Here is a 20,008-nt window from a genome sequence, read left to right on the forward strand (position 1 = left end):
AACCGTACCTAAACGTGTACACCTAGTTGTTTCAACAGTAGTTAACCAATGGTTAGCCACATGAGAACTTTCATATCAACCTTATTCATCTTCACCATAACTAGTTCAAATGACTATTAAGAACTAGTTAGATAGTTGTTCAGTTGCTTAGATCTCATAGAAGTATATAAGGCACAATCCAAACAAAAACGATTTTGATTCACTCGAATAGATTCATGAACATTATAGCCACGGTTTGAAAATATGCATTCCTTAGTTTATATATGTCATAGTTCACGAATAAACCGTTTTTAGAAAATAACCCACTCAGGTATGGATACCGGTACGCATACTTAAGTACCCAGATTGAGTTTGTTTTCAGTTCACAAACTCCAGCAGAAATTCACGGGATGTGAACTTCCGGCAGTACGCGTATGGGTATAAGATTTTAGCTTCCGGACAAATTAATAATTATAGGTCATCCGATATTTCGATTACGGGCAAATTTTGAATCACGATATGTCGTTTTCATGCCAGAATTTGTTCGTAATTGCCTGGTGCTGGTTGTTTTCATGTTCTCTTCCTCTAGAGGTAGGGGTTCGAATCCCATAATTGCCAGATGTTATTCCAATTTAAGAAGTTTGGAAGTAGTTTAAGAACCGCTAATATAGGGTATCAACATAAAACATAATTAGAAGGAGACATTTTTTTTGGTCACCAGTATACGACATAAACTTTAGGTTAGCTTGAAAATTTTGAACGATTGGACTACTAAGTATATTAAAAGTTCATTGCGGTTAAAGTATAGATCAAGATGCAGATTCGTGTCTCTATACAAATTTAGGTCGATGAGAAAATTCGTACTATCAGATACAAATCTTAGGTCATGAGACTTTATTGGACTACTAAGTAAATCTTAGTTTATACGATAATTCTTTGGCTCCAGTGGCATATTTTGAGTCTTACGGAATATGTTGTTCATCCAGCATATCTCGGGATTTAGATTTTTGGGTAACTTGGTTATTTAAAGTCTCGGAGTAGGTTTTGGCAAAAAGCAAAATCTTGAGTTATCAGACTTGTGGTCATAATCCATGTCTTTGGGGTCATGGCATTATGAATAAAGTGGATCAAGTAGAGGTTGAAGGATCAAACAATGCCGGCAACAAGAATTTCCTTCCATTAGCGCCATTTGCATTATAACTCGCACTACTACTCGAATCAACCAACAAATTTCCAGGATAACCAGTGTAAGCTCTTGTCCTATAAATTCCGGTACAAGCTGAAAAACTTCTAGTGGAGCTTCAGCTGGTCCTTGGTAATAACCATTTCCGAAAGGATTTGTTGCTGTTACTGCTAATAAACTGGCCAAATTAATCACCATTCCATCAACACCAACATCATTGTTAGGTGCAACTAAAGGTGAGCCTTGTGGTCCATAAATCGGTTGGTGAAACGGCCAAGCGCATTGACCAGGGAACTGAGTCTCTGAGTTCCCAACCCAAATGTATGCAATTTTTGATTTCTTTGAAGTAGAATATGAAGACCCATGAGTACCACATACGCTAGAACAGAACCCATCAACAGTAACATCAGCAGATGTCAATACAACATTGATTGCATTTCTCTGTTCACCTCTTGATGCTAATCTAACAATTTTCTTATCGCTTAAAGATTTACCCAAAGAGTATTTCTCATCAAAGATTTGTCTCCCTAATTTCAAAACCAAAGAATTGGGTTTCTTTGAAGAAGTTGGTAGATGGTAGTATTTCTCTGTTTTCTTCCACCATGTTGAAACAGATGGTTCATTGAGTGTCTTCTTTGATTGGATTGAAGTTGAATGAATTAAATTGAAGAAATCAGAGATAATAGCTCTCTGGGATGGTTTGAAATTACCATACTAGATTAAATTAACAGAGATTTTACCAGAAAGAAGAGCTCCTTTGTGGTATTTTAATGGTACACTAGGTCAAGGAGTTTGGACTTACACAAGTATGAGTTCACATACAATGTTTATATCCCATTCAAGGTTATATATTCTAAACTCTCATTTCAATCATTCAAACATTATTAGAGGATGTTATATAGAGGTTATTCACACACTATTTTTCATCAAAGCGATTTTCAAGATATTGAAATAATCAACATGACTTTCGTCACATGTAAAGATGAACTTGGACAAGCGAAAGCGTACCAACACATATTTCGAGAAATAGATAAACGAGATAAACTCGGCTCGAAATAAAAAATGTGTATAATCAAAGTCTGTATAGCAATACGACTTTTGTGTCAAGAAAGGAGATAGAGTAGATAAACTTTTGAGTGATAGATAAGTTCAAGTCTTCACATACCTTTTAGTCGATGAAGTTCCACCAGTTCCTTGAGTAGTTCTTCGTCTTTTCATGATGAACGTCGTGGTGTCTAGAGCTCAACAACACTTGCTATCCTAGTCCGATACTTAGCTATAAGTAGACTAGAAATCAAGACTTATAGTTTTGGAACTAAACTTGACAAACAAGCTTGAGATAGAAACACTTGCGAGTTCGACCGAGCAGTGCTCTAACATTACTCAATGACTAGGAATGGTCACACCAATTACAAATATCGATCATACCATCTCAGGTGATTACTTAAGATTGGTTTCACTAATAAAAGTCATACCGATACATAAGTCAGGCAATGTGAATAGTTTTACCAACATACATAAACAAGTTATGAGCGGTTATACTAAACACACATATTGGGATTCCAAAGATTTGCAATGAATAACAATACCAATAAGCCTAGCAATTTCCCTTTCGATTCACAAAACAAGTTTATGAATTGTACTTCCTTTAAACGAATGTAGATGGGGCAAAATGATTTGCTGGTTTTCACAGAATTGAGCAGACGACCGTACGGAGGAGACTCCTTGAACCGAGCGAAATGTTCAACCTCACACAGATGCACTGCAATAAGGGAATGCTTTGAATTCGAGAGATCAATCTGTAGTACTCCGGCCCAAACCAAGACAATGGCCGTTCCAGAGTAAATTCGGTCACAAGAGAGGATGGGTTGATCTGTAGGAGGGAAGCTGAGAAATATGTGGAATCAATGGTAATCAAAGATTGTGTGTGTGTTGTGTACTCTGAATAAGATAAGCTCTGAATGATTGAAGTTTCTCAGTTGAGAGTAATTGCTCAATTGATGAGGTGTTGATCTCGTGTTGTCTGTGAAATGTGAGATTCTTGTATATTCAATCATGATTTCAAAGACTTATTTGTATTGCTGGAATTGTAGACACCATGATCCCATGAAGTGTGACAGTTGATGGAATCAAAGAGTGGGGAAATGGAAATCGTGTTTGAAACCAGTTGCTCTTCGTGCGGAGACTTGGTCGATTTTCCATCCACTACTTTGTTAACTCCTTCAGCTGATTGCACGACTTGCTCGCATTCCATCGCGTGTACGAACACACGTGACGTAGACCGCCAGATCAAAACCCTAGCTAATATCCCCCATGTGACACAATTGACGTCTCGTGGTTAATTAGTCAGTTGTTGACTTCATGATTTTATGGGACGATGAGTCCGTGTATTTGTTGAGTTGAACATGATTTTGCAAAATGTTATGAAACTCATGAATTGAACGTGTGTGTTGAGACAGAAGTATAATTCTCACGTTGATAGTTGAGGCTAGCAAGTATTGATTTGAATTGTTGAATATTGATAGTTGAACCAATATTCCTTGATTTGAGAAAATATTGCTTATCTGAGAAAGTGTTGCTCGTCTGATGCTTCGAGAGATGAAATGTCCAACTCCCAGGCGAATGATGCTTCGAGAGATGAATTTATATCTGGGCGACATACTGAAGTAGAATGTAGTGTGAATTTTACAGCTACTCCGCAAAATGTCCAACTCCCAGGCGAATGATGCTTCGAGAGATGAAATGTGTATTGATGATGATATCTCCAGAGATGAGACATGTATGGATGAGACTTTCGTTGGCAAAGAAGAGGATGAAACCCCTGGAATTAATAATGTCCCGAATATAGATGATGCATTTTTTGCGGAGGTTGAGCAGGAAACTGAGAATCATCTCAAATCTCCAGTGTATCGTCTTCTGATAAATCCCAGAAATGTTACTCATAAGAAATTGGTGACTCCTAAGACAGTGATCCGGTTTTGTCTTGAACGAGGGATCTTCCTTGCATCAATCATAGAATTTAAGCTTTCTCGACGACCTTTGGAAAAGTTCTCTGGATGGGCGAGACATATGCTGGGTTTCCCTCATGTCAGGGCCATGCTCGATCAGGCGCAAGTGACGAGAGCTATTCAGGCTTCTAGAGACTTATTCATTTTCCATGATGCGAGAGGTATTGTGGATCTACTTGCTCGTTGGTGTATTCCCACTCACACCTTTATATGCATATGAGGAGAGTTTACCGTTACCTTAGAGGACGTGGCTGCTTTGATGCATCTCTCAATCACGGGAAATCTCCCTGGGGATCTTTCAGATGAGGAGGCTGCGGTTTCTAACATTTTGGCAGCTGCAATGGAGGAAGTGAATAAGGCATCTGGCAGTAAAGGGTGATATGCTCATTGGTTGAAAAGCTGGTGGGAAAAGGACGAGATTTCAGATAAATCCATCGACGGTATGTTACCCATTGCTACTTTCTTATGTTTATGGATGTCGAGAGACATATTTGAAGACAGTGGAAACTTGTTGAAGCCCTTCGTGATCCCTTTTGCTATCAAGATGGCTCAAGGTGAGCAACTCCCAATAGGTAGCATGTTCCTGGGTTCTTTGTATTTTAACTTAGACTCCTTGGTTATAGACTCCAGTGTATCGAATGGCTTTATGAACATTGAGTGCTACGCCAATACGATGTTTCTTTAAGCTTTGATGTGGGATCACTTCAAGAATTATGCGCCTATTGATAGACGCATTTATGTGTCTATTTTGCTCTCAATATTCTGTATTGTTAGACTCGATTAAGTACTTATTGTGTTATTTTGTGTTTTTGTAGATGTTTTTAGAGAAATAAGCCTTTGCGGCGAAATGAGCTCGAAAAGTAGTGTTTTACACCCCAGGATAATGTACCGGAGGCACCTCAGAAATGCACCGGAAGCGTCCCAGAAATGTACCGGAGGAACCCAGAAAATTACTATTTCCACCCCAAAATTACTATTTCCACCCCAATTGCTAAAGGGACACCCGTACAGGATTAGGTGGAGGACACTTTTCTTCTCATAATTCAAATTTTGGAAAAAGGCGGGAAAATATTTCTTCTCACTGGCAGTTGGGTCGATCGATTTTTGGAGGGGTTAGAGTTCGATTAAACCTCTGATTTTCAATGGGTATTTGTGATATGGATAGAGGAAGACATTTTGGGTGTTAGGATCGATCATAATTGGATGGAATCATCGCAATCAAGAAATCAGGAAGCACGTTCAAGAAATGAATATCACACGATCACATCAAATTTAGACGTGTACTCATGTGTTTGGAGAGTGTTGAATCAATTCTACAACGTGTAAGATCATGTTTGGAGTGTTTATACATCATTTCAGCGCGTGGAGAGCTAATTAAAGGAAGAAAATATCCAAAAAAATATTTTCTCTTTAAGACGAGTAAAGAGAAAATTATCTTGAGTTATGGCGTGATTAAATGAGGCTGAGGAGTATAAATAGATTTCTGGTATCACAGAGAAGGGTGTCGAGAGTTTGGGGTCGAGAGAAGGTCCAGAGAAGCAGAAATCAAGAGTTGATGAAACTCTGTTTCTGCTGCTGCTGCTGATGAAGAACACCAAGAACACGAAGAACAGAATCGCAAGGACAGTGGTTTATCAACAGTGTCTAAGACGCACAACCGTGGGTCGCAGTGCAGTCTAAACATCAGCAGCACTTGTGTTTTATCGTTCATTCTGTGACGCTTTTTGTGCGTCGCATATTACAGTTTTACACCATTTTCTCCTTTTCTCTTCATTGTAAACACCATTTGAGCAATAAATAAATATTTTGAGCGTGTTTTTATCATGATGAACTAAACCCAACACTGGGACGACGGAGGAGGGTGAATTTCATACACGGGTAAATTTTTTTTTATTCTTTTTTATGACTTTTGCATTAATTTAAAATTGAAATATGATTTGAATTAATTGGTTGTTATTTAATTTGATGATGTATGCTTAGCTTAGGTGTTTTGATACATCATGCTTAGGACTTACAATCGATGTTTTGAGAATCTATCTTGGAAAAATCAGAGTCCATGTTAATTTTATTGAGTTTTAAATTGTCAAAGAATATATGAATGAACCCTGTGTAGTGAATTCGGCAAAATCCTTAGTCCCAGTACCTCTCACCCATTTTTAATATTTTTGTATATATATTTTTATTAAATCTAAAAATTCCATTTCCTTCACAAGTCTGAAACGAATCCTATTTACTACAACGACTCTCAAAAACATTAATCACCTATTCCACGTAATATTTTGCAAGGACCAAATGCTGATGCTCGTCACATTTTCTCTGAAAAAGATAACGTCAAGATCATGCGTTGGTCTACAAAGCAGCCTCGGTCTAAAGAACGCCTCATTGATGTGTTAGATGATGAATCTGAGTTCAACTTCCGCCCGTGGGTGTCAGTTCCTGCTTATGTTTCCCAGCCAACAACTTTCAATACTGGAGAGAGTGTGATGCTGATGTCTGGTGCAAATCCGAGTGATGGCGAAAGATATTTCATGTTGAGTTGCACCCCTGGCATTTGATATCGTCTATATACGGAAGACTCTCAGTGGAGGAATATAATATTGACAGAGCAGCTCGACAAATGGGTATGGATCAGTGTATTCCAACTTTTCGAAGGAGGAAGCCATCAGTTGAACAACTTAGAACCCATTTAGACCATACTCACGTGGAAGGAAGTAATTACTGGTTCCCTTTCTCCGAGAGATTTGCATATGTAACTCCAGGTTATATAGACTTTTGGGATCAACAACTTCAACGATTGCGTGATTACGTGATGGCTGGTCAGCCTCCAGTGAAGGATCCTCCTTCTACTGAGATGATTTCTGGACGACCAAGATTGAAGTATCTTTCTGGTGATAAACGAAAATCGTCTCCAGGGTCTTCTCAGGTATGTTTCTTCTTGTAATCTTCATGAAGTTATGAGAACTGTATTCTAATTATGTTACTGAATTTTACCACAGGACGGTCGTAATGTAAGACCGCGAATCCGTGTATATTTCTCAGAAACTGAAGCGATTGTTCACGGCGGAGAAGGAAGGAACAAAAGTTATAAGCTGTTACCTAATACTATAAAGTCCCCAGTCGGTTCTTTGGTGAGTTCTCGGTATTCTCCTTGTTGTGACTTTTTCTCGCCCACATTATTAGGATCATGAAACCAATGTTGTTATTTTGTTGCAGAATTTTACTCCATCAAGTATCAATGGTCTTCGGTTTCCTGCAACAATTCCTGATCTGAGCGATGAAGAAGAAGCCGTAAGTTTCCCTTCGCATATTCAATTATGATGCTTTTTAGATAAAATGTTGATTGTTGAGGATGTGTCCAGGAGGATGTTGTCATGGAGACGGAGAGTGATGATGCTCGACCATCCTCTGAGAATAGAGACGAAGGCACTTCCAAAGAATCAGAGCCGAATAGAAGTAATGATCCCCTTGTCGTTGACACAGATAACCCCAATTCCTCGAACACTTCGGAGACTCCCCAAATAAGTACATGTCTTGAATACTCTTCATAGAATTATGAAAGTGCTGATTTGTGAATGAATGAATGAGAATCCATGTGTATACACGAAAAACTTAGTCGAAATTCGTCGTCAGAAAATTCAGAACTCAGTTTTTTAGCAAAAACGCCGTAAAACCCTTATCTGGAATCGGAGTTTCATGATCTGCATATGCATATTCAAGCCCAGACAATTTCCAAGCTTTAGAAGAGAATATTTTTAAGTTTTGAGCACGTTCAGGGCCTGAAAAAGGCGAAATAGTAAACTTCCATGAGACTTTCAGAACTTTTTCAGATGGTATGTTGCTCAATGTTTTAGCCACATCTCCTTGCTCGTTCATCGGATTGTTATGAAATTTTAAAATGTTGTAGAGGACATCCATACGAAGAGAATGGTATATAATCCATCTTCATATTCCTTGTAGATTGCTCCCAGTTTGTCTTCTAGTACAAGGCAGAGTATAGTTTCTTCAGACGAGGTTACCGTAAAACGTATCTTCATGACTTTCATGCTATTTTCTCGCGTCTTGGGTGCATAATGATGAAATTTGATGATATTGCATTTCTGGTATACTGTATTTTATAATCTCACTTGATTTCGTGCTTAAGTGACTCTAACCCCATGTAATCTTCGTATTAGGTGTCAAATACCGAAGTTGAGGATATTGAATCCAATGAGGATAACTCGAACTGCCCTGGAGTTATTGATTAAGAAACAAACATCTCTGCACTTCAAGGACATGAGAAGGTTGTCACTGAAGTTGTGGAAACCCAGATTGTTGTTGCTTCAGTGATAGAAGAAACTGAAACACCGGTAGAGAATATTGTTGCCCTGATTGTAGAAGCTGCCTCAGTAATTGAGAACCGTATATCGGTGCATGAATATCCAATTTCAGGAGTTTATTTTGATCCTCCATTTGATGCTTCACTCCCGTATCATGAACTAGTTGGTGGATTCAGCGTTCCCATTGGATATGCAGGCTTGTATGAGAAATTATGGAAGAAGTTTGGTCACATGATCGTTGATAAGAACCCTGGACGTGCTTATGCCTTAACAATGCAAGTAGGTATTATCTTGCATGTCGTGAGTTATATATGCACTAAGGCCATAAATACTGTGACTCCAGATATACTCTTTGATTGAGAGTTTAATTTGGAGAATTCAGAAAGACTTGGCTTCAATGTGAAGTGGCTTCGTAAGAAAATGAACTCTATCAAGGACTCATGTGAGAACAACATATCCCAATGATGCTATGATGGAGAAAGAAGACAAGATTTCCAGGCTGACTGAAGAGTTGAACAAGGAGAAGGCGGCTTTGCAGGCCTTGAAAGATGCAGAGGAGCGAAAATCCTTTTTTGCTGATTTTCTTTGATTTCCCTTTTCATGATCTCTTGAACTTCTGAACTTCTGAGAGATGTGAGGTTTTTGTTTGGGTTTGATATTAGCTGGTTTTGGATTGATAGATGGTTAAGTATTTTCTTTTGGATTTGATAGAGATTTTCTTTTGAGAAATATGAACTGAATTTTGATAAACTGCTGAATTCAAATACTGATTGCAAGTATTGCAAACGTTTTGGAGGAATTGAATACAATGAAAGAAAATCCTAAATGCCAAATCCAAACGTCATGAATGCTTCAAACGCCCAGTACCTCAAATGTTTGATGATTTCAGACAAACGCCTTAAGCCAATTCTCGTGAATTACTGGTAGGGTTCTGCCATCTATGTTGATCAGTTTGTAGTATCCTCCGGTTATGGACTTAGCAACCATAAATGGTCCTTCCCAATTAGAGTTCCTTGTAGAATGAAGACCACGTTGAGCTTCTTTGAGAACCAGGTCCCCTTCATGAAATTTTTTAGGTTTGGTCAACCGCGCTTTGAATATCTTCTGTTGATTCAGAATTCCTCGTGTGGTGGGATTCCTTAGTTGTGGCACATATGGACACTCGTGCAGGAAGGAGTATCCCTCGTAATGTCTGTCATGCTTAGCCACATCTTCAACAATGAATCTTTTGATAGGATGATCAACTTGAAGAGATTCTGGACTCAACCATTGGGTGAAATATTGCTGAGGCGAGATTATCACTCATAGCATCTTGCTATTGCTAAATTATTTGTGGAGTGAAGCCCTTGAACCAGATAAGCATGATTGAAAACTGACGATATGGGCACATGAGAAGGAATGAGACTTTCCTGAGTGCGAAATCTCTTGACGAAAGTGTTTGGATGTTCCTCAGGCCTTTGTGTAAGTTCTGTCAAGGCTTTGACCTCCTCCAGATACTCGAATGGTGAGATATCTTCCTTTTCTTCCTCTGAGTCAGAGGTTCCTTCAGCTGAGAGATGTGTGATTGAAGGTGTCAGTGTCACCTTCCCATCATGAATCCATGTGCGTCCAAGAATCATGTCATATCCTGAATCTTCTCGGATTATGTAAAACTTGGTCTCAGTGCAGACCAAATTTTCTTTAACTTTGAGTACGAGGTAGTCGTACGCGTCTCTGGAAACTCCTTCGTGATCTCTGATTGACATGGGGGCATGAGTAGCTTCTTGACGAGTAATGCCAGCGGCTCTGAGATTTTTCAGAGGGATGATATTGACGGCAGTACCGACATCAACAAATGCTCTCTTGAACTCGTTTCCTTTGATGTGCACTGTGGTGAGCAGTCCCCAGTCATACATTTCTTTGTCCGTTGGTGGAGGCTCGGTGAATGTCTCTTGAATCAGTAGACGCTTCCTGACACAATGTGGTTTAATGCATCAAACATGTATTTCCTTTGAGATTTTGATAAGTATAGAAATTCACATATGTGCTCAATTAAGGATTGAACTTCCTCTTTGACAGGAGGTTCAGAAAGAGTGAAGGTTCTGACGGGAAGGGGATCTCTGTGTACTCCTTCAGTCCCCAAGTTGAGTTCTCCGGATTCGACCTTTTACTTAAATATACGTTTCAAAGTTTTGCAATCACTTGTGGGATGGCTGAAAAATCTATGAAAGCGACAATAAAAAGGATTTTCCATGTCCTCTTCAGTTGGTTCCTTCTTGACATATGGCAACTTGATTGCACCGTCTTGAATCCAGGCATCCAGCAATTCGATAACTTCTTCAATGGAGCAGGGGAAATCAGGTGCTTCTGGATCTTCCATTTGCGCCTTTTAAGGGGTTGGGGAAGTATGCTTACGTTGTGGTTCAGCTTTCCGTTTGTTCCCTTCCGCAACAGCATTGGTGGAAGTTTGAAGGTTGTATTGTTTATTGATCAAACATCTGTTGCTGCCCCTGGCCTCTCATGGTTCTTCAGCTTTTGAAGTCTTAATCCTTTCTAGTAGAGCAGGTGCAGTAGTTGCCGACCTCTTGGCTGCTTCATGGAGTTCTGTGAAAGTCTGGAACCTGAGATTCTCCAATAAGGCTCTGTAGACTGAAATCATTCCATTGATGTATAGGTCCACAAGTTTTTGTTTTGTGATATTCGGATCATGGAAATCCAACGCTTGAACTCTGAACTTCTTCACGTAGTCGTTAGGATGTTCGGTGTTCTTTTGAAACATCTTTCCGAGATCAGAGAGAGTGACTTGCTCTGAAACGAAGAAGTACTTCCTATAGAAAGCATTAACCATTTCTCCCCAACTGTTGATAGTTCCTGGTGCGATGTTGTTGTACCAGGTGTATGCTCTGGCTTTCAAGGATTTTGAAAATTCTTTGAGGCGAACAACATAGTTATGCTCATGTTCACCCAAAGCTTCCAGGAAACGAGAAACATGTTCTCGAGCATTGCCAGTTCCATCATACAAAGTAAAAGTTGGAGAGATGTAACCTTTGGGAAGAGGAATCCTTTGAGTAGCGGCAGGGTATGGAGGTTGGTGATGATGGACATGCGAGGTCTTGTCTTTTCCACGATTCTCCAGAAGGCGTTCCAAATCCTCCCGAGTGATGAAGTTTGACGACTCCTTCGCTGTGTCAGCTTTGCGGACTTCTTCATCATCCACCGTATGAATCGGGATTACCTCAGGATCAGCGTCTGAGGATTTTTCCTTCTCTTTTCCCTTTTCTTGAGTTTTCTCTGACATCTTGTCAGCGAGAGTCTTCAGATAATTAAACAGCTCTTTCTGTGTAGCAGCCATATTGATTTGATTCTGTGCAACGGTCTCTTGCACTTTGATGAGATCAGCAATGGTAGGTGGTGGGTTTCCTCTGACTTCCTCAGGGTGTCGGACGAACAGAGGATGACCTTCCGTGTTAGCATGAGGAGGAGTAATATCATCACCGCCGGTGTTAGAGGCCGGAATTGTTTCCGGGATATCCTCATTGTTGTTGTTGCTGGTGTTACCATTGTTTGTGTTAGGATCTGCGATCATATGTGACCTAAGATCAACCATCTTGTGAAAGGTTGAGATTACAACCGAGAGATTAATCTCCCACTGTGGTCGCCAATCTGTAGATGGGGCAAAACGATTTGTTGGTTATCACGGAATTGAGCAGACGACCGTACGGAGGAGACTCCTTGAACCGAGCGAAATGTTCAACCTCACACAGATGCACTGCAAGAAGGGAGTGCTTTGAATTCGAGATATCAATCTTTAGTACTCCGGCCTAAACCAAGACAATGGTCGTTCCAGAGTAAATTCGGTCACAAGAGAGGATGGGTTGATCTGTAGGAGGGAAGCTGAGAAATGTGTGGAATTAATGGTAATCAAAGATTGTGTGTATGTTGTGTATTCTGAATAAGATAAGTTATGAATGATTGAAGTTGCTCAGTTGAGAGTAATTGCTCAATTGATGAGGTGTTGATCTCGTGTTGTCTGTGAGACGTGAGATTCTTGTATATTCAATCATGATTTCAGAGACTTATTTTTATTGCTGGAATTGTAGACACCATGATCCCATGAAGTGTGACAGTTGATGGAATCAAAGAGTGGGGAAATGGAAATCGTGTTTGAAACCAGTTGCTCATCGTGCGGAGACTTGGTCGATTTTCCATCCACTACTTTGAAACCGCCAGACCAAAACCCTATCTAATATCCCCCATGTGACACGATTGACGTTTCGTGGTTAATTAGTCAGTTGTTGACTTCATGATTTTATGGGACGATGAGTCCGTGTATTTGTTGAGTTGAACATGATTTTGCAAAATGCTATGAAACTCATGAATTGAACGTGTGTGTTGAGACAGAAGTATAATTCTCACATTGATAGTTGAGGCTAGCAAGTATTGCTTTGAATTGTTGAATATTGATAGTTGAACCAATATTCCTTGATTTGAGAAAATATTGCTTATCTGAGAAAGTGTTGCTCGTCTGATGAATTATTGGTAGCGTGACCAAAATAAAACATTAATTAGAATACTGGTAGTTTAACCGAGCATCATTAATAAGAATACTGATCATGAGATCGTCGTAAAGTTATTAGTGTTCGAATCTGGAATTATGATCCTTGGACTCAGAAACCCTAATTTGATCAATTCATGACCAATTGATGGTTTATTTCAAAATCAACCATGGAATGAAAGAGGGATCGACTATATGGGATCATGGATCGACCATGTAGAGCCCATATGCTCATGTGAGCAAAATACCAAGGTCTCTTGAAGAGTTGGTGATTTGTTGATGAAAGAATGATTAAATGATGGTTTAATCATTTATTCGAAAAATGCTCGTCTGAGCCTTAGGTGATAAAACCTAATTAACTCTGAAGAGGTGAGGGACCGACCAAGGGGTCATGAAACCGGCCCTGGGTCGTCACGGGATCGACTGACGATCACTCCACGAAATTCCAAAATTATTTGGAAGAGTTTTGGACCCAATACGTGCAATTGCGCAAATTAGGTCAAATCGTGAAAATACGTGGGACCGGCTTCTTACAAGCCAAAGATCCAACCTTGGTCGGTCAAGGTAAAATGCTCACGTCGCCAACACGTCCGTGTCTCAGTCTTGAGAATTTTGATATTTTCTGGCGTGCGTTTGAGCAACCATTCGAGAAAATATGGCAAAATCAGGGTTTTGCTGAAACTGAGGAAACTTCATGAGATGAAGGAAAATAATTATAAAATGAAGGAACGTTGAAGCATGGGACCGCTGAGGCCAAGGAATGGCCGGCCGGCCAGTGACCACGGTCCCGTGGTGCTTTTCCTAATTTTATATTATTTTTCATGAATTTATGAATCATGAAATAAAGGAATTTGTTGAAATTAAGGAGTTTCCTTGAAGTGAAAGAGTTTCCGTGGGATCAAGGAAGCAAATAATATTAAAAAAATAATAAAATAAGGGCGTGTGGGACCGGCTGAGGCATGGTCGACCGGCTGGGGCCCGTCCCGTGCGTTTTCCCTAATTTTATGTTTTTTTTCCATGATTTGAAGGAATTTCCATAATTTGAGAGAAATACCATGAAATCAAAGAATTTCATGGGATCAAGGAAACCTTAAAATAATAATAATAAAATAAAGGGACGTGTGGGACCGGCTAGGGCATGGCCGGCCAGCTTGGCCCCGGTCCCACGGGTTTCCTTAATTTTATATTATATTTTTCATGGATTTATGAAAATACCATGAGACTAAGGAGTTTTCATGATATTAGGAAAATAATAATAAAATAATGAGGAACCATGAGGTGTGGGGCCGGCCGGGATCAAGGCATGGCCAGTTGGCCAATAATCACGGCCCCACAATGTTTTTCCCAATTTTATATTATTTCCTTGGTGCGAAGGAAACACCATGAAACTGAGGAGTTTCCTCAAAACGAAGGATATTTGTTCAAATGAAAGGATTTTCATAAGATCAAGGAAAATAACAAATAATATGATAAAATATAAAACTGGCGTGGGATTGGCCACTTCACGGCCGGCCGGCCGGTGAGCCCAATCCCTCAGCACCTTGGTCAGTATTTAATTATTTATTATTTTCCTTCGTATTTTGCATAGGTTCATCGTTTAGTCGTATTTTGAAATACTCGTTCGTGCGGTGATTGTTAATGCATCATCGTTGAGTACACTTACACCATTTGAGTCGGGGATTACTCGGAGGTAGCTCAGACGCCCGTGCGTTGAATATTAATTACTAACCCATGGAATTATGCTGGGAAGAACCATATATTGAAGTAACGAAATATTGCGAAAATATTTGGATATTTTCGGAAATTCAGTGGATGAATCCAAGAATTTAGGAATAATTAACTTATGACTCTATACTAGCAGAGCAAGCTGTCTAGGAGCATTAATTATTCTGACATGAGCTTGCTGGAGCTTCATATCCTTTATATTGTGAGGGAAAACTGTTGTTTGTATCCTGAAGACATTATCGCTCTATACTAGCAGAGCAAGCTGTCTAGGAGTCGTCAATCTCGTGATTCTATATAGAAATAATTACTGAAATGTTCAGTGTTCATGAGATATGCCGTTTTACTAGCCGAGAGACTACATATCTTCATGTATTCCGAGAGAAAATATTCTCAGTCAGAGGATTCGATGAGAGACCCGTGTCTCAATACTCACATCTGATTGCTGGATCAGGATTTCGTATAATTATGGGTTTACGATTTTAGCCTTTGTCGAATATCAACCATCTACAACGAATGTAAAAACATTGTTTCCTAGGACGAAATCTTCACCCATACCCATGCACATAACTCACAACCTGTGATATTTCAACTATATAACAATATATAATGCGGAATAGAAATAACACACGTTAGAGCATAGCTCAGTCAACCTCGCATGCGTTGCTATCTCAAGCATGTTTGTCAATGTTGGTGATCAAACCTACAAGTCTTGATTTCTAGCCTACATAGCTAAGTTTCGGACTAGGATAGAAAAGTGTAGTTGAGCTCAAGGACTTCATGGTGATTCATCATACAACGACGAAGATATATACAAGGAACCGTGGAACTTCATCAACAAAAAGGTATGTGGAGACTTGAACTTATCTATCACTCAAAAGTCTATCTCTTTTATCTCCTACTTCTTATGAGACAAAAGTCGTATGCTATATAGAATAGATCATACACATTTGATATTTCGAGCTGAGCATTCATTGCTTATCTTTTATCTCGAAACCGTGTGTTGGTAAAGCGTTTCGCTTTGATCAAGTTTATCTTCACCTAGTGACGAATTCATGAAAAGTTTCAATCACTTTGAGAATTGCTCTGACGTGAATCGGTCTTTGAATAACGGGTACATAGCGTCCTCTGAGAATGTCTCAATGATTGAAATAAGATTTTAGATTACATAACCATGTATTCCTTGAACCGAAGTTTTCGAACTTTGTTGATCAAGAAAAATCGGGAGGATTGTGGAATTGGCTTGCCAAGTCCGCGAACCCAGTCAGCAGACTCAGTCCGCGAACTGCCGGAATTTCTCGACCGAGAATTTCTGCTGGATTTTCCAAAACTCGTTTGTGTGCTAACCTAAGTCCGTGAACTCAGTCCGTGAACCCAGTATGCGAACTGGCGGAAGTTCTCATTCCGAGAATTTCTGCTGAGTTTGGAAAACTCAACCGATTAACTTAAGTCCGCGAACTTGTTTGTGAACTTAAGAGGTTATGATCTAAAGATGTGCTCTGAACATGAAATACTAAATTACTAAGGAATGCTTTATGCAAACCGTGGCTATAATGTTCATGAGCCGATTCAATCGAATCGAATCATCTTTGTTTCAACTGTGTCTTGTGTAGTTACATAAGATCTCATAGCAATTGAACAACTCTTTAACTAGTTCATTTGAGTCAATTGAACTAGTTATGGTGAAGAAGAACAAGGTTATTATGAAATGCTCATATGGTTAACCTTTTGGGTTACTATGTTGAACCAACATACACGTACACGTTTGGGCATGGTTTTCACGAACCCAGTAAACGTCTACCCAAGTGTGTGTGACAAGCTAAGTTTTCGATCTAACAGTTGAGAAATATTAGCTTGAATCTAAATCAGGTTTTCATCTAACGGTGAATAAGGATTGCTTTGTACCTAAGGCAAAACACTGATTTGAAGGCTATATAAAGGAGACATCTAGCATTGTACAAAACTAATCCCCACACGTCTGTGTGATATTAGTGCGCCCGCTAGAGTCGATCTCCATTAACCTTTGATTTTCTTCTCTAAAATCAGGTTAACGACTTAAAGACTTCGTTGGGATTGTGAATCCAGATCGATACTACTTTATCGTAGTTGTGTGATCTGATCTTGCATCTTCTATCGTACGAGTACAATCGATTGATTGGCTTGAGATCGTGAGAGTTCTCCGATAGGCAAGATAAAGAAGTCACAAACATCTTCGTATCAATGTTTGTGATTCCTCGACAATCCGCTTGTGTAGTCAGGAAGGATTGTAGAGAAGTGTTTGATTAATCTAGGCTGTTCTTCGGGAATATTAGACCGGATTATTAATTTGTTCCTGTTCATCTTGATTTTATATCAAAAGACGGAACAAAACCTAGGGTTTATCTGTGGGAGACAGATTTATCCTTTGATAGACTTTTCTTTGTGAGACAGATCAGTTTATTATCAAGTCTGTGATTTTGGGTTACAACAACTCTTGGTTGTAGGTGAGATCAGCTAAGGAATCAAGTGCGCAGTATCCTGCTGGGATCAGAGACGTAGGAGTACAACTGTACCTTGGATCGGTGGGAGACTAATTGGGGTTCAACTATAGTCCAGTCCGAAGTTAGTTTGCAGTAGGATAATGTATGTAGTGGCTTAATACAATGTGTATTCAATCTGGACTAGGTCCCAGGGTCTTTCTGCATTTGCGGTTTCCTCGTTAACAAAATTTCTGGTGTCTGTGTTATTTCTTTTCCGCATTATTTTTTATATAATTGAAATAATACAGGTTGTGCGTTCATGATCATCAATTGGAAATCCAACCTTTGGTTGTTGATTGATATTGATTGATCCTTGGACATTGGTCTTTGGTACCATCCAAGATATCTCTCTTTGATAAAGACTCGCATATTTCTATTTGCTTGAGTAAAGATCAAATCGAGAGATTGAGATAATAACTCCTTGAGATACTTTTTATCTAGATTGAGTCTGACTGTCTAGTTGATTCTCTAGCAAAGTATTTCGGAGTTAGTCCATACAGATTGCTAATCAAAATATTGGGTGGTGTTGTTAGACCCCCGCTTTTTCAATTGGTATCAGAGCAGGCAAACACACTAAGACCTAACAAGTCTGTGTTTGTAGCAGTCTGACTCTATGGATTATAAAGTCTCAATTAACGCTTCACCACGTTTGAAAAACAACCGCAAGAAAAGGTGTGATAAACTGATATCTCTTCAAAAAGGGTTGGATGAACAAATCCAGATCAACTATGGTCTTGTTGCTGAAATTGTAATTCTTAAGGATTTGATATCCGGAAATACTTCCCTTGAAAGGTTGAAAAATCTCAGTTGTTCCTCTCTCATGAAAAGTCACAAGTCAGATAGTAATCAATGGCAGGATGTTGAGAAAACTGATATGACCAGGAACCAGTCAGACAATCTTCAAATCACGGGCTCATGTTGTGGTCCATCCGATCATATACAACAAGTTTGTATGTCCTTTCAAAAGAGTCTTAATGTTGCAAGTAATATTTGTAAGAAAGCTAAACAACTGTATGACTCTTTAAAAGTTCATGCAACTCTACCAGGAAACTCTAAATCGAGAAGTACTAGCAGTATGGGTGCCTTTGCTTTAAGATCTATATCTCCTTTTCAATGGTTTCTTGATGATGGATGTAGTCGACATATGACAGGAGATCTCACTTGGTTTGTATCATCGGTTGACTACGAAAGAGGTCCTGTAACGTTCAGAGATGGAAGTTGTTGCTAAATTAGCAAAAAGGGAACGATCAAGCTACCCGGTGTTCCAGAAATCCATGATGTGGTATACGTTAAAGGTATGACTGCTAATCTTCTTTCTATTAGTAAAATTTGCGACAAGGGCCATCGAGTTGTCTTCAATGCGAATGAATGTGACATTGTTGACAAATCCGGGAAGGTAATCTTTCAAGGAACTCTTGGTAAAAACAATTGTTATCTTCTTGATACTCAGTTTAGCAACCGCTGCAATTTGACTAAGGTGGAATCTACACATCTTTGGCATGAGCGTTTTGGTCACATCAATTATCGCCTTCTAACTAAGACCATTAACAAAGAACTTGTTAGAGGCATTCCCAAAATCAATGCAAAGATTGAAGGTGTATGTGGTGCCTGTCAAAAGGGTAAGCAAACGAAAGTTCACCAAAAATCATCACGAGATATTCTCACTAAAGCTCCACTTGATTTAATTCATATGGATCTCTTCGGACCGATTCAACAACCCAATGTTTCCGATAAGAAGTATGCTTTAGTTATGGTAGATGATTACACCAGATTCACTTGGGTTACATTCCTATCTCATAAGAATGAAACCCTGAGTGAATTCAAGATTATTGTTAAAAGGATCCAGAACGAACAAGGTCGCAAACTAAAGAAAATTAGGAGTGATCGTGGCATTGAATTCAAAGACACCAAGGTATTCGAATTCTATGACGAACTGGGGATCATTCAACAATAATCACCACCAATTACTCCTCAAGATAATGGATTTGCTGAAAGAAAGAATAGGAACATTCAGGAAATGGCCAGGGTAATGCTCCACAAAAAAAACTTACCTTTAAGATTTTGGGGAGAAGCTGTCTTCACAACATGCTACTTGATCAACCGTGTGTATTTGCGGTCTAAAACCCTTAACACTCCTTATGAGTTATGGTATGGAAGAAAACCCAATCTACACTATCTCAGGGTTTTTGGAAGTAAGTGCTGTATTCTGAAAGATCGAGAACAGAAAGGGAAATTCGACACCAAAAGTGACAAAGGAATCTTTCTTGGCTACACTTCTGATAGTCGTGGTTTCGAGTTTTTAATCTCAGAACTCAAGTCATGATAGAATCTGTTAATTTTATCATCGACGACATTAGTAACTTTCGTCAAGATAGTCCTCCTGCTGAATTGCCTCCAACAGAGACAATTGACAAAGTCAAAGAAATTCCAGAATCAGTTGAAGTTATCCCAACTGTTACTGATCCTGACATTTCTAGTGACGAGGAGAAGAGCACTGATCAAGCCATTCCTGATGAACAAGTATGTGTTCCTCCACGACATCTTTGGGTTCAAATGGATCATGACCTCAACATCATTATTGGGGGAAGGGATTCTACAGCCAAAACAAGAGTTCAACTTCAAAATATATGCAATTTTGGTTGTTATCTTTCGCAGGTGGAACCAAGGAATATTGATGAAGCTCTGAAAGATCCCTTTTGGGTGAATGCAATGCATGAAGAGTTAAATCAATTTGAAAGACAAGATGT

General features: G+C 39.3%; 1 pseudogene; it reads right to left on the reverse strand.

The window, feature by feature from the left end:
* Nucleotides 1-1,106: 1,106 nt before the first annotated feature.
* LOC113360148 overlaps nucleotides 1,107-20,008 on the reverse strand; it is a 67,697-nt pseudogene continuing 48,795 nt past the window's right edge.

This window comes from Papaver somniferum, chromosome 3, assembly GCF_003573695.1.
Source record: "Papaver somniferum cultivar HN1 chromosome 3, ASM357369v1, whole genome shotgun sequence".
NCBI classification, from domain to species: domain Eukaryota; kingdom Viridiplantae; phylum Streptophyta; class Magnoliopsida; order Ranunculales; family Papaveraceae; genus Papaver; species Papaver somniferum.